This window comes from Ambystoma mexicanum, chromosome 12, assembly GCF_040938575.1.
Source record: "Ambystoma mexicanum isolate Mex_15411 chromosome 12, UKY_AmexF1_1, whole genome shotgun sequence".
NCBI lineage: Eukaryota > Metazoa > Chordata > Amphibia > Caudata > Ambystomatidae > Ambystoma > Ambystoma mexicanum.
In genome coordinates this window covers 1,171,249,214-1,171,261,342 of record NC_090936.1, presented here as the reverse complement: position 1 = coordinate 1,171,261,342, position 12,129 = coordinate 1,171,249,214, and positions in this window count along the sequence as shown.

Below are 12,129 nucleotides of genomic sequence, written 5' to 3'. Positions count from 1 at the left end.
CATAGAGCTGTGCTCCCATTGAAGGAGCCACACCATCCGCTTCCCGAGTCCCTTGCAGCGGCTGGCTGCTGTCCTCCACTCAGCGCGTCACACAGGTTCATTCAAAGGTTGCTCTTGCGCGACCTGTCACATGGGACCATTTAAAGGATGCTCCTGCGTGACCTGTCACGTGGGACCATTCAAAGGTTGCTCCTGCACGACTGTCACATGGGACCATTCAAAGGTTGCTCCTGCGTGACCCCTCACACGGGACCATTCAAAGGTTGCTCCTGTGTGACCCCTCACACGGGACCATTCAAAGGATGCTCCTGCGTGACCCCTCACACGGGACCATTCAAAGGATGCTTCTGCGCGACCCGTCACATGGGACCATTCAAAGGATGCTCCTGCGTGACCCGTCACACAGGACCACTTAAAGAATGCTCCTGTGTGACCCTTCAAAGGTTGCTCCTGCGCGACCCATTACACGAGACCATTCAAAGGATGCTCCTGCATGACCCATCACACGGGACCATTCAAAGGATGCTTCTGCACGACCCGTCACACAGGACTATTCAAAGGATGCTTCTGCGCGGCCTGTCACACAGGACCATTCAAAGGGTGCTCCTGCATGACCCATCACATGGGACCATTCAAAGGATGCTTCTGCACGACCCGTCACACAGGACCATTCAAAGGCTGTCACACATGACCATTCAAAGGTTGCTACTGCGTGAACCGTCACACAGGACCATTAAAAGAATGCTCCTGCGTGACCCGTCACATGGGACCATTCAAAGGATGAGACGGTATCTAAAGTAATACGCTTGTTCAAAATGAAAAGAGTCTGTTGGTTGTTTGTATCAAAGTGATAATTTATCCATAGAAATTCAACACAAAGCTATCACTAATGTCTTCTTAGTGAGGGAGCAGTTGCCGCAACTCATATGTAATACAGACTTAATGCCAATGCATTTCGGAAATAATTTCCTTCTTCAGGGCAAGTCCAGTCAATTCCAAGTCAATAACAAAATACACCAATATCGACATGAAAAATCAAACAAATCACACATACATGTCATAATAATAATAATAGGACCATACCAGTCAGCAGAGATTCCAAAGGAAATCAAGAAAAGAAATAAAAAGAAATAATGAGTTGATTGTCTTGTAGATGACAGAAAAAAGAAAAAATGTGTAAAACTTAGTTTACCTTAACGGTGTGGCACGGAAGAGAACATTCGTTGTTCAAACCCAAAGTAAGATGGTTCACAACGATATGCCATGGATATAGTGGCTGTGGTGTAAAACACGAATGTGTTTACAAATGGTATCTGATAAAGGGAAAGGATCAATGTAAGTATAAGTAGCGTGACTAGCACAGGTGTCTGAACAAGATAACTAACATGTGCAGCGATCAGATCTCTTACCTTGGTGCACACGGAGCTTATTGAAACTCCTACGTGCAGCTGCCGGGCAGTAACTCGGACTACCGTGTTAGGCGGTTGCCGAGACAACGGCTCTCTTATACTACACGTGACCACCTTGCGCCATTAGGAGGCCGGTGGTCACAAACTAAGGTGTATAGCAGGAGATAGCCTGCACAGATCACAAAAGTAAACAATTTAGGCGCATGCCTGCTTAATATCCCTAATTATGATGTCTTATTATCCAAAAAGAAAAAAATCAATAAAAATAGAAAAAATACTTTAATGTGAACGGGACCACGGCAGGACCCGGAGTAGACAGAGGGAAAACTTCTGTGGTTATATCTCACCATTATATGATATAAGAAAATCAAAAAACATTTAGCATATAAAAAAGAACATGCAACTCATGAAAAACAATAAAGCATGAAGATAAACGTGGAGCTCATACGAACCACTTAATTTAAATTGCTTTGCCTTTATTGTAATTGACTATATGTTCCCTACATTGTGTACTATCTTTGTTCCCATGTTACCTTATAAGCAACCTTGCCGCAAGTCCCGGACCCCTGTCTGGGACCCAAGGTGCCGCCTGAGAGCGACACCTTCCGCGAAGAGGTTGTGCCCAATCATCATTTTGATTACGAGTATTATTATTATTCCAATGTCCTTTTATATCAAATGTACACTAACAAGTGCATTGACTACAGATGTGTAGTATTTAAATTAAGTGGTTTCTATGAGCTCCACGTTTACTTCGTGCTTTATTGTTTTTCATGAGTTGCGTGTTCTTTTTTATATGCTAAATGTTTTTTGATTTTCTTATATCATATATATTCATCTTATTTTATATATATTATATCTTTGTTTTGAATTTCTATGGATAAATTATCACTTTGATACAAACAACCAACAGACTCTTTTCATTTTGAACAAGCATATTACTGTAGGATCACCGGATCAAAACCATTCTTTTGAACTTTGAATGATTTTTGCCCATGTTGGGCCTCATTGAGAGCGGCTGTGTGACCTGGTATTTTTACTTGGTCTCTAGCTTTTGTTGCAATTTTGAGTCAGGGTGTGTCCAGACCTGTCGCAGCTTGCTCCTTCTGAACTCCAGTTTGAACATTTAACTTTTACCTTCACATTGACTTTAAAATTTGAAAGATTTCCAACCCTGTGGTGCCCACTCACTTCCCTGTTTACCATTCAAAGGATGCTCATGCGTGACTCGTCAAAAGGGACCATTCAAAGGATGCTTCTGCGCGACCCGTCACACAGGATCATTCAAAGGTTGCTCCTGCGCGACCCGTCACACAGGACCATTCAAAGGATGCTTTTGCGCGACCCGCTGCATGACGGACAACAGCCCAGGGACCCGCAAGGCTACTCTCATGACACACGGGCACAGCCACACAATAAATAACTAGCCACACGTGCCGGTGCACCCGCACCATCAGTAAGCCTCTACAGCACTCATCTGAGACAGAACAATGTGCGGTGTGGGAGTCTGCCATCGCAATAAAAGAAATAGGATCACCTATCCTGTAAGAGTTGTGAAGTGACACCATTGATTACGCTGGTGCTATCATTGGCTGTTAAAGGATGACACCGCAAGACAGAACTGGAGACAAACTACCTAATTCTGAGCAAATTGCATATAAAGAAAGACCTCTGAACATATGCAGTGCTCTTTTGGGATTTGCTATGGTGGCAAAGAAAAAGTGGTCCTGCCAGGGTGACCAGACATCCCGGTTTTGCCTGGGCAGGCTTGGAATTCGGCCCTCTGTTCCCCTAGAGTTTCTTTAATTTAAACAACGCATCCCGGTTCTGGGGAAAGGATGGATAGGCAACACATACACAAACTAAATAAACAATACACTCAGAATGTGCTGAGTGGCTGGAACAACCCACCTTACAGGTACCGGCCTCACCATTAATTGATTGTGCCACCAGAGCAGTTAGTAAATGAATGGACAGCACGGGCATCCCCTACTAAAAACCCCATCCCTCTGCTTACACCTCTCAAACTCTAAACAAAACACAACCATACCTCTACAGCACAATAAACCGCACGCACTTCACTACACCACAACAGCGAAATAAACCACACATAACCCCGCACAACAGCACATGACAACTACCGACAGGAAAATCACACCTACGGCTTAGCGAACGGTGTAAACTCGAACTGAAGCTGCCAACAGCACATCACAGCTCTTTTGCACGTTGTTCCCGCTCACTCCTACTAACTTACCTTACTCTCTTGCTTTTCAGCTCCACTAGAGCACCAGGGGACCACTCAGGTGGTGATAGTGCACGGTGTAAATATCCTTTAACATAACATGACATATGCTTCAGAACAGAAACTGTCCACACGTTATTGCAATCACAGTTAGCTTTGTGAATCGAGATGATAAAATGGGGGCCACATGTAAGTCGCAAGTGGAAGTGAAAGAGGGAAACAGGAGCGACTGGCAAAGGCCTAGCGCCCCCTTAGATCTCTCACAGCGTTGCACGCATGCCATCTGCAGGTTGTATCCATTTGTGAGGCGAAAGGGGTTAATGCAAAACTGTTTCCACTCTGGGTGGTGCAGTGGATGCCTTTGCGGGTGCGGGCATTAGTGAATGAGACTGTATCTTTCACCCACAAATTGTCATTTGCAGTATATCGCTGCCAGGTGATACATTTAGCTTGGTGTGGATTATTGATTTGGAATTATTTGGGCTACATGGCCGAATCTCGACCCTAAATTATTTGTTGGCTGATTTTCCTGTGACATTTGTGTTTGCACTGATTATTGCCATTTCGCAAGGCTCCATTAAAGTCTATGGTGCTTCAGCAAGCAGGCACATGGGCAGATTCTGATGGTCTGTAGCCCCTAAGGAGCTGTGCACAGAAATATCCACTGCTGTCTTCTTGCAGATGCTTCAGCAAATGTGCTCCTGGTAGCTGATTCCACAAACTAGACACGTAGAAAGCATGCCAGACCCTACTTGACCTCACCACAGCTGATTCCACAAACTAGACACGTAGAAAGCATGCCAGGTCCTACTTGCCCTCACCACAGCTGATTCCACAAACTAGACATGTAGAAAGCATGCCCGACCCTACTTTTCCTCACCACAGCTGATTCCGCAAACTAGACACGTAGAAAGCATGCCAGACCCTACTTGACCTCACCACAGCTGATTCCACAAACTAGACACGTAGAAAGCATGCCAGGTCCTACTTGCCCTCACCACAGCTGATTCCACAAACTAGACACATAGAAAGCATGCCAGACCCTACTTGACCTCACCACAGCTGATTCCACAAACTAGACACATAGAAAGCATGCCAGGTCCTACTTGCCCTCAACACAGCTGATACTCGACATGTAGAAAGCATGTGAGACCCTACTTGCCCTCACCACAGCTGATTCCACAAACTAGACACGTAGAAAGCATGCCAGGTCCTACTTGCCCTCAACACAGCTGATACTCGACATGTAGAAAGCATGTGAGACCCTACTTGCCCTCACCACAGCTGATTCCACAAACTAGACACATAGAAAGCATGCCAGACCCTACTTGACCTCACCACAGCTGATTCCACAAACTAGACACGTAGAAAGCATGCCCGACCCTACTTTTCCTCACCACAGCTGATTCCACAAACTAGACACGTAGAAAGCATGCCAGACCCTACTTGACCTCACCACAGCTGATTCCACAAACTAGACACGTAGAAAGCATGCCAGGTCCTACTTGCCCTCACCACAGCTGATTCCACAAACTAGACACATAGAAAGCATGCCAGACCCTACTTGACCTCACCACAGCTGATTCCACAAACTAGACACGTAGAAAGCATGCCAGGTCCTACTTGCCCTCAACACAGCTGATACTCGACATGTAGAAAGCATGTGAGACCCTACTTGCCCTCACCACAGCTGATTCCACAAACTAGACACGTAGAAAGCATGCCAGGTCCTACTTGCCCTCAACACAGCTGATACTCGACATGTAGAAAGCATGTGAGACCCTACTTGCCCTCACGACAGCTGATTCCACAAACTAGACATGTAGAAAGCATGCCCGACCCTACTTTTCCTCACCACAGCTGGTTCCACAAACTAGACATGTAGAAAGCATGCCAGACCCTACTTGCCCTCACCACAGCTGATTCCATAAACTAGACACGTAGAAAGCATGCCCGACCCTACTTTTCCTCACCACAGCTGATTCCACAAACTAGACATGTAGAAAGCATGCCCGACCCTACTTTTCCTCACCACAGCTGATTCCACAAACTAGACATGTAGAAAGCATGCCAGACCCTACTTGCCCTCACCACAGCTGATTCCACAAACTAGACACGTAGAAAGCATGCCCGACCCTACTTTTCCTCACCACAGCTGATTCCACAAACTAGACATGTAGAAAGCATTCCAGGTCCTACTTGCACTCAACACAGCTGATACTCGACATGTAGAAAGCATGTGAGACCCTACTTGCCCTCACCACAGCTGATTCCACAAAATAGACATGTAGTGCCCCACAGCTGATTCCACAAACTAGACATGTAGAAAGCATGCCAGACCCTACTTGCCCTCACCACAGCTGATTCCACAACTAAGACATGTAGAAAGCATGCAAGAACCTACTTGCCCTCACCACAGCTGATTCCACAAACTAGACATGTAGAAAGCATGCCAGACCCTACTTGCCCTCACCACAGCTGATTCCACAAACTAGACATGTAGAAAGCATGCCCAACCCTACTTGCCCTCACCACAGCTGATTCCACAAACTAGACATGTAGAAAGCATGCCAGACCCTACTTGCCCTCACCATAGCTGATTCCACAACCTAGACATGTAGAAAGCATGCCAGACCCTACTTGCCCTCACCACAGCTGATTCCACAAACTAGACATGTAGAAAGCATGCCAGACCCTACTTCCCCTCACCACAGCTGATTCCACAAACTAGACATGTAGAAAGCATGCCAGACCCTACTTGCCCTCACCACAGCTGATTCCACAAACTAGACATGTAGAAAGCATGCCAGGTCCTACTTGCCCTCAACACAGCTGATACTCGACATGTAGAAAGCATGTGAGACCCTACTTGCCCTCACCACAGCTGATTCCACAACCTAGACATGTAGTGCCCTCACCACAGCTGATTCCACAAACTAGACATGTAGAAAGCGTGCCAGACCCTACTTGTCCTCACCACAGCTGATTCCACAAACTAGACATGTAGAAAGCATGCCCGACCCTACTTTTCCTCACCACAGCTGATTCCACAAACTAGACATGTAGAAAGCATGCCCGACCATACTTTTCCTCACCACAGCTGGTTCCACAAACTAGACATGTAGAAAGCATGCCAGACCCTACTTGCCCTCACCACAGCTGATTCCATAAACTAGACACGTAGAAAGCATGCCCGACCCTACTTTTCCTCACCACAGCTGATTCCACAAACTAGACATGTAGAAAGCATGCCCAACCCTACTTTTCTTCACCACAGCTGATTCCACAAACTAGACATGTAGAAAGCATGCCAGACCCTACTTGCCCTCACCACAGCTGATTCCACAAACTAGACACGTAGAAAGCATGCCCGACCCTACTTTTCCTCACCACAGCTGATTCCACAAACTAGACATGTAGAAAGCATGCCAGGTCCTACTTGCCCTCAACACAGCTGATACTCGACATGTAGAAAGCATGTGAGACCCTACTTGCCCTCACCACAGCTGATTCCACAAAATAGACATGTAGTGCCCCACAGCTGATTCCACAAACTAGACATGTAGAAAGCATGCCAGACCCTACTTGCCCTCACCACAGCTGATTCCACAAACTAGACATGTAGAAAGCATGCCAGACCCTACTTGCCCTCACCACAGCTGATTCCACAAACTAGACATGTAGAAAGCATGCCCGACCCTACTTGCCCTCACCACAGCTGATTCCACAAACTAGACATGTAGAAAGCATGCCAGACCCTACTTGCCCTCACCACAGCTGATTCCAGAACCTAGACATGTAGAAAGCATGCCAGATCCTATTTGCCCTCACCACAGCTGATTCCACAAACTAGACATGTAGAAAGCATGTGAGACCCTACTTGACCTCACCACAGCTGATTCCACAAAATAGACATGTAGTGCCCCACAGCTGATTCCACAAACTAGACATGTAGAAAGCATGCCAGACCCTACTTGCCCTCACCACAGCTGATTCCACAAACTAGACATGTAGAAAGCATGCCAGACCCTACTTGCCCTCACCACAGCTGATTCCACAACCTAGACATGTAGAAAGCATGCCAGACCCTACTTGCCCTCACCACAGCTGATTCCACAAACTAGACATGTAGAAAGCATGCCAGACCCTACTTGCCCTCACCACAGCTGATTCCACAAACTAGACATGTAGAAAGCATGCCAGACCCTACTTGCCCTCACCACAGCTGATTCCACAAACTAGACATGTAGAAAGCATGCCCGACCCTACTTGCCCTCACCACAGCTGATTCCACAAACTAGACATGTAGAAAGCATGCCAGACCCTACTTGCCCTCACCACAGCTGATCCCACAACCTAGACATGTAGAAAGCATGCCAGACCCTACTTGCCCTCACCACAGCTGATTCCACAACCTAGACATGTAGAAAGCATGCCAGACCCTACTTGCCCTCACCAAAGCTGATTCCACAAACTAGACATGTAGAAAGCATGCCAGACCCTACTTGCCCTCACCACAGCTGATTCCACAAACTAGACATGTAGAAAGCATGCCCGACCCTACTTGCCCTCACCACAGCTGATTCCACAAACTAGACATGTAGAAAGCATGCCAGACCCTACTTGCCCTCACCACAGCTGATTCCATAAACTAGACACGTAGAAAGCATGCCCAACCCTACTTTTCCTCACCACAGCTGATTCCACAAACTAGACATGTAGAAAGCATGCCCAACCCTACCTTTCCTCACCACAGCTGATTCCACAAACTAGACATGTAGAAAGCATGCCAGACCCTACTTGCCCTCACCACAGCTGATTCCACAAACTAGACACGTAGAAAGCATGCCCGACCCTACTTTTCCTCACCACAGCTGATTCCACAAACTAGACATGTAGAAAGCATGCCAGGTCCTACTTGCCCTCAACACAGCTGATACTCGACATGTAGAAAGCATGTGAGACCCTACTTGCCCTCACCACAGCTGATTCCACAAAATAGACATGTAGTGCCCCACAGCTGATTCCACAAACTAGACATGTAGAAAGCATGCCAGACCCTACTTGCCCTCACCACAGCTGATTCCACAACCTAGACATGTAGAAAGCATGCCAGACCCTACTTGCCCTCACCACAGCTGATTCCACAAACTAGACATGTAGAAAGCATGCCGGACCCTACTTGCCCTCACCACAGCTGATTCCACAAACTAGACATGTAGAAAGCATGCCCGACCCTACTTGCCCTCACCACAGCTGATTCCACAAACTAGACATGTAGAAAGCATGCCAGACCCTACTTGCCCTCACCACAGCTGATTCCACAACCTAGACATGTAGAAAGCATGCCAGACCCTACTTGCCCTCACCACAGCTGATTCCACAAACTAGACATGTAGAAAGCATGTGAGACCCTACTTGACCTCACCACAGCTGATTCCACAAAATAGACATGTAGTGCCCCACAGCTGATTCCACAAACTAGACATGTAGAAAGCATGCCAGACCCTACTTGCCCTCACCACAGCTGATTCCACAAACTAGACATGTAGAAAGCATGCCAGACCCTACTTGCCCTCACCACAGCTGATTCCACAACCTAGACATGTAGAAAGCATGCCGGACCCTACTTGCCCTCACCACAGCTGATTCCACAAACTAGACATGTAGAAAGCATGCCGGACCCTACCTGCCCTCACCACAGCTGATTCCACAAACTAGACATGTAGAAAGCATGCCAGACCCTATTTGCCCTCACCACAGCTGATTCCACAAACTAGACATGTAGAAAGCATGCCCGACCCTACTTGCCCTCACCACAGCTGATTCCACAAACTAGACATGTAGAAAGCATGCCAGACCCTACTTGCCCTCACCACAGCTGATTCCACAACCTAGACATGTAGAAAGCATGCCAGACCCTACTTGCCCTCACCACAGCTGATTCCACAACCTAGACATGTAGAAAGCATGCCAGACCCTACTTGCCCTCACCAAAGCTGATTCCACAAACTAGACATGTAGAAAGCATGCCAGACCCTACTTGCCCTCACCACAACTGATTCCACAAACTAGACATGTAGAAAGCATGCCCGACCCTACTTGCCCTCACCACAGCTGATTCCACAAACTAGACATGTAGAAAGCATGCCAGACCCTACTTGCCCTCACCGCAGCTGTCTGCACTAATTGCATTACCTTCTCTCTCAAAGCCGGTGTTGATGCAGTGCACTCTCCTCAGGTGGAGGCACACATCAGATGCCAGGGACTGCACACACCCAATGCTCAGCGGCATGCAGGTTGCTGTGTTAGAATTTCTCTTTGCACTGATCTAACATTGATAGATTGCTGGTGGCATCATCCTGCATGGCTCATTAAGCATCCTTTGTGTCAGTGGTGTTGCTAGGTCTGGAAAAGATCCAGGGTTACGCTAATGTCGGGATTGTTGGGACTCGGGCCAAGCTAGCCTTTTGGTTGTAGCCCCTGAACGTCTACCCAGGGCTATAACCAAAACACCCAGGACTATAGCCCCCTCAGCGCCCCCTAGAAATGCCTCTGATTTGTGTAACACCCACCTCGTAACATCCATTCCGCCTTCTTGGGCTGGCTAATTCACAAAGAAGTTACCATGAGTAGCTCTGGCTTACTTCTGATTTCCATGCAGAGGGGACCTGGCCTACCAGTTCGGGCTTGGCTGCCTCCATTGGTGGCAGTACCTGACGGATTTGCATATGGCTGGACCCCTTTTGAAGTGGCGCAGACGGGCTAACAATCAGTCGTGTGGAAGGTTGCCCAGAGTAATGCCAGTGGTTCAGATTCATTCAAAACCTTCCACCCATCACTTTTGTGGTTATAGTTTGTCTCACTATGTGAGAGAGGGTATGCCCAGACATGGGTCCCTTGCTCGCTGCGCCATAGCAAACCAATCTACACCTCACTGATGAGGCCCAACAAGGCCGAAACATGTCTGGAGTTGCTTGTGTTTCTGTGCAGAGGGGACCTGGCCTAGCAGTTTGGGCTTGGCTGCTCCCATTGGTGGCAGTACTTACCTGATTTGCATATGGCTGGACCGCTTTTACAATGGCACAGATGGGCTAAAAAAAAACAGCATTGCCAGTGGTTCAGATTAATTCAAAAGCTTCCACCCATCACTTTTTTAGTTATTACTTCTGAATTACTGTAAAGAGAAGAGTGCACCAGAAGTTTATCAACACTAGCACTGGTAATTCTTTTGTGAATCAAATAGTCTCCCTCCAGGAGAAATTCAAAATGACTCTTATTAACATATTTGTGAACTGTCTCTTTTTATTGGTAGTCTGCTCAATTCTAGCAAAAGGTAAATGCAAATTATTAAACCACTATATCATTTGTTATGCCAACTCGACCAGTGCATTTGTACCAAATACAAGACCTCAAGACGCACAGCTTTTATAGGGCAAAGGAGCAGGACAAAGATTTTTCTCAAGAACACATGGTTTGAGTAAGTTGCAACTTGTACTGGAATTCCCATGGATACCCCTTCTCTAGATCTCCATCCTGGCAGTGGCAAAGTGTGGGCAGATGGGGCTCAGAGGTGGAAGCTCCTCTTGAGCTCCTCCTGCACATCTTGGCGTGCCCCCATGTAGCCCAAAGGCGCAAGCTGCGAGCCTGGTATTCAGTAAATTGCACGTAGCATGAGGTGAGTTGAGTGGTGTCACACAGCTCCGCACACTCATGCTCACAGGTTGCTCGTAAACCAAATTCTGTTGCATGGTCCAAAGCCCGACCTTGATATAATTCTTTCCCTGCCTCGCTGGTCTTTCCTGCGCTCTTGTCCCGTTCCAGTGTTTGTCCTTTGTGTTTGTGTTTGCGCACCCTGATGCCTGCAGGCTTTGGCGGCCTATAAATAAATAAATAAATAAATAAAATCAACCTATGTCGCCTGCCATTGCCTTCCAGTATCCTGCTGACATTGGAGCCCCATGTTGGAGATGAGACTGAAGACAAGATCAATGCATTGAAAGGCGTGCTTTTTTCTATGCTTTTAAGGTGAATTCATCAAAGTGAGTTGTTATGATAGATCAATATATAACTAGGAGGTACAATGGAGAAGCAGCAAATAGTAAGTTGGAATCAATCAAATACAATAAGTTATATAGAGAAAAAGGGAATGGGGGACGTTGAGCAAAGTAACTTCACGGATTTACGATGAGCATACAGTCCACTGGTCCCGGTACCAGTTGCAGGCATTCTTCTGCCTATGGAGTTACTCCAAGACTTCATTGTTTTTCTATTTGTAATCATAGACGTAAAGTGCAATATGGAGAGACACTGAACCAGAGTTAAGACAGTAATTCCAAAAATCATTGGAACTTATCGAGCCATATTTACTTACGAGGCCCTCAGAGGTACACCTACATAAGGATCCTAGCTTCACACAGTCTGTAAAGAAATGTTTAGCAGTTTCCGGAATGTGTGTTGTTTTACAGACCTGACGGT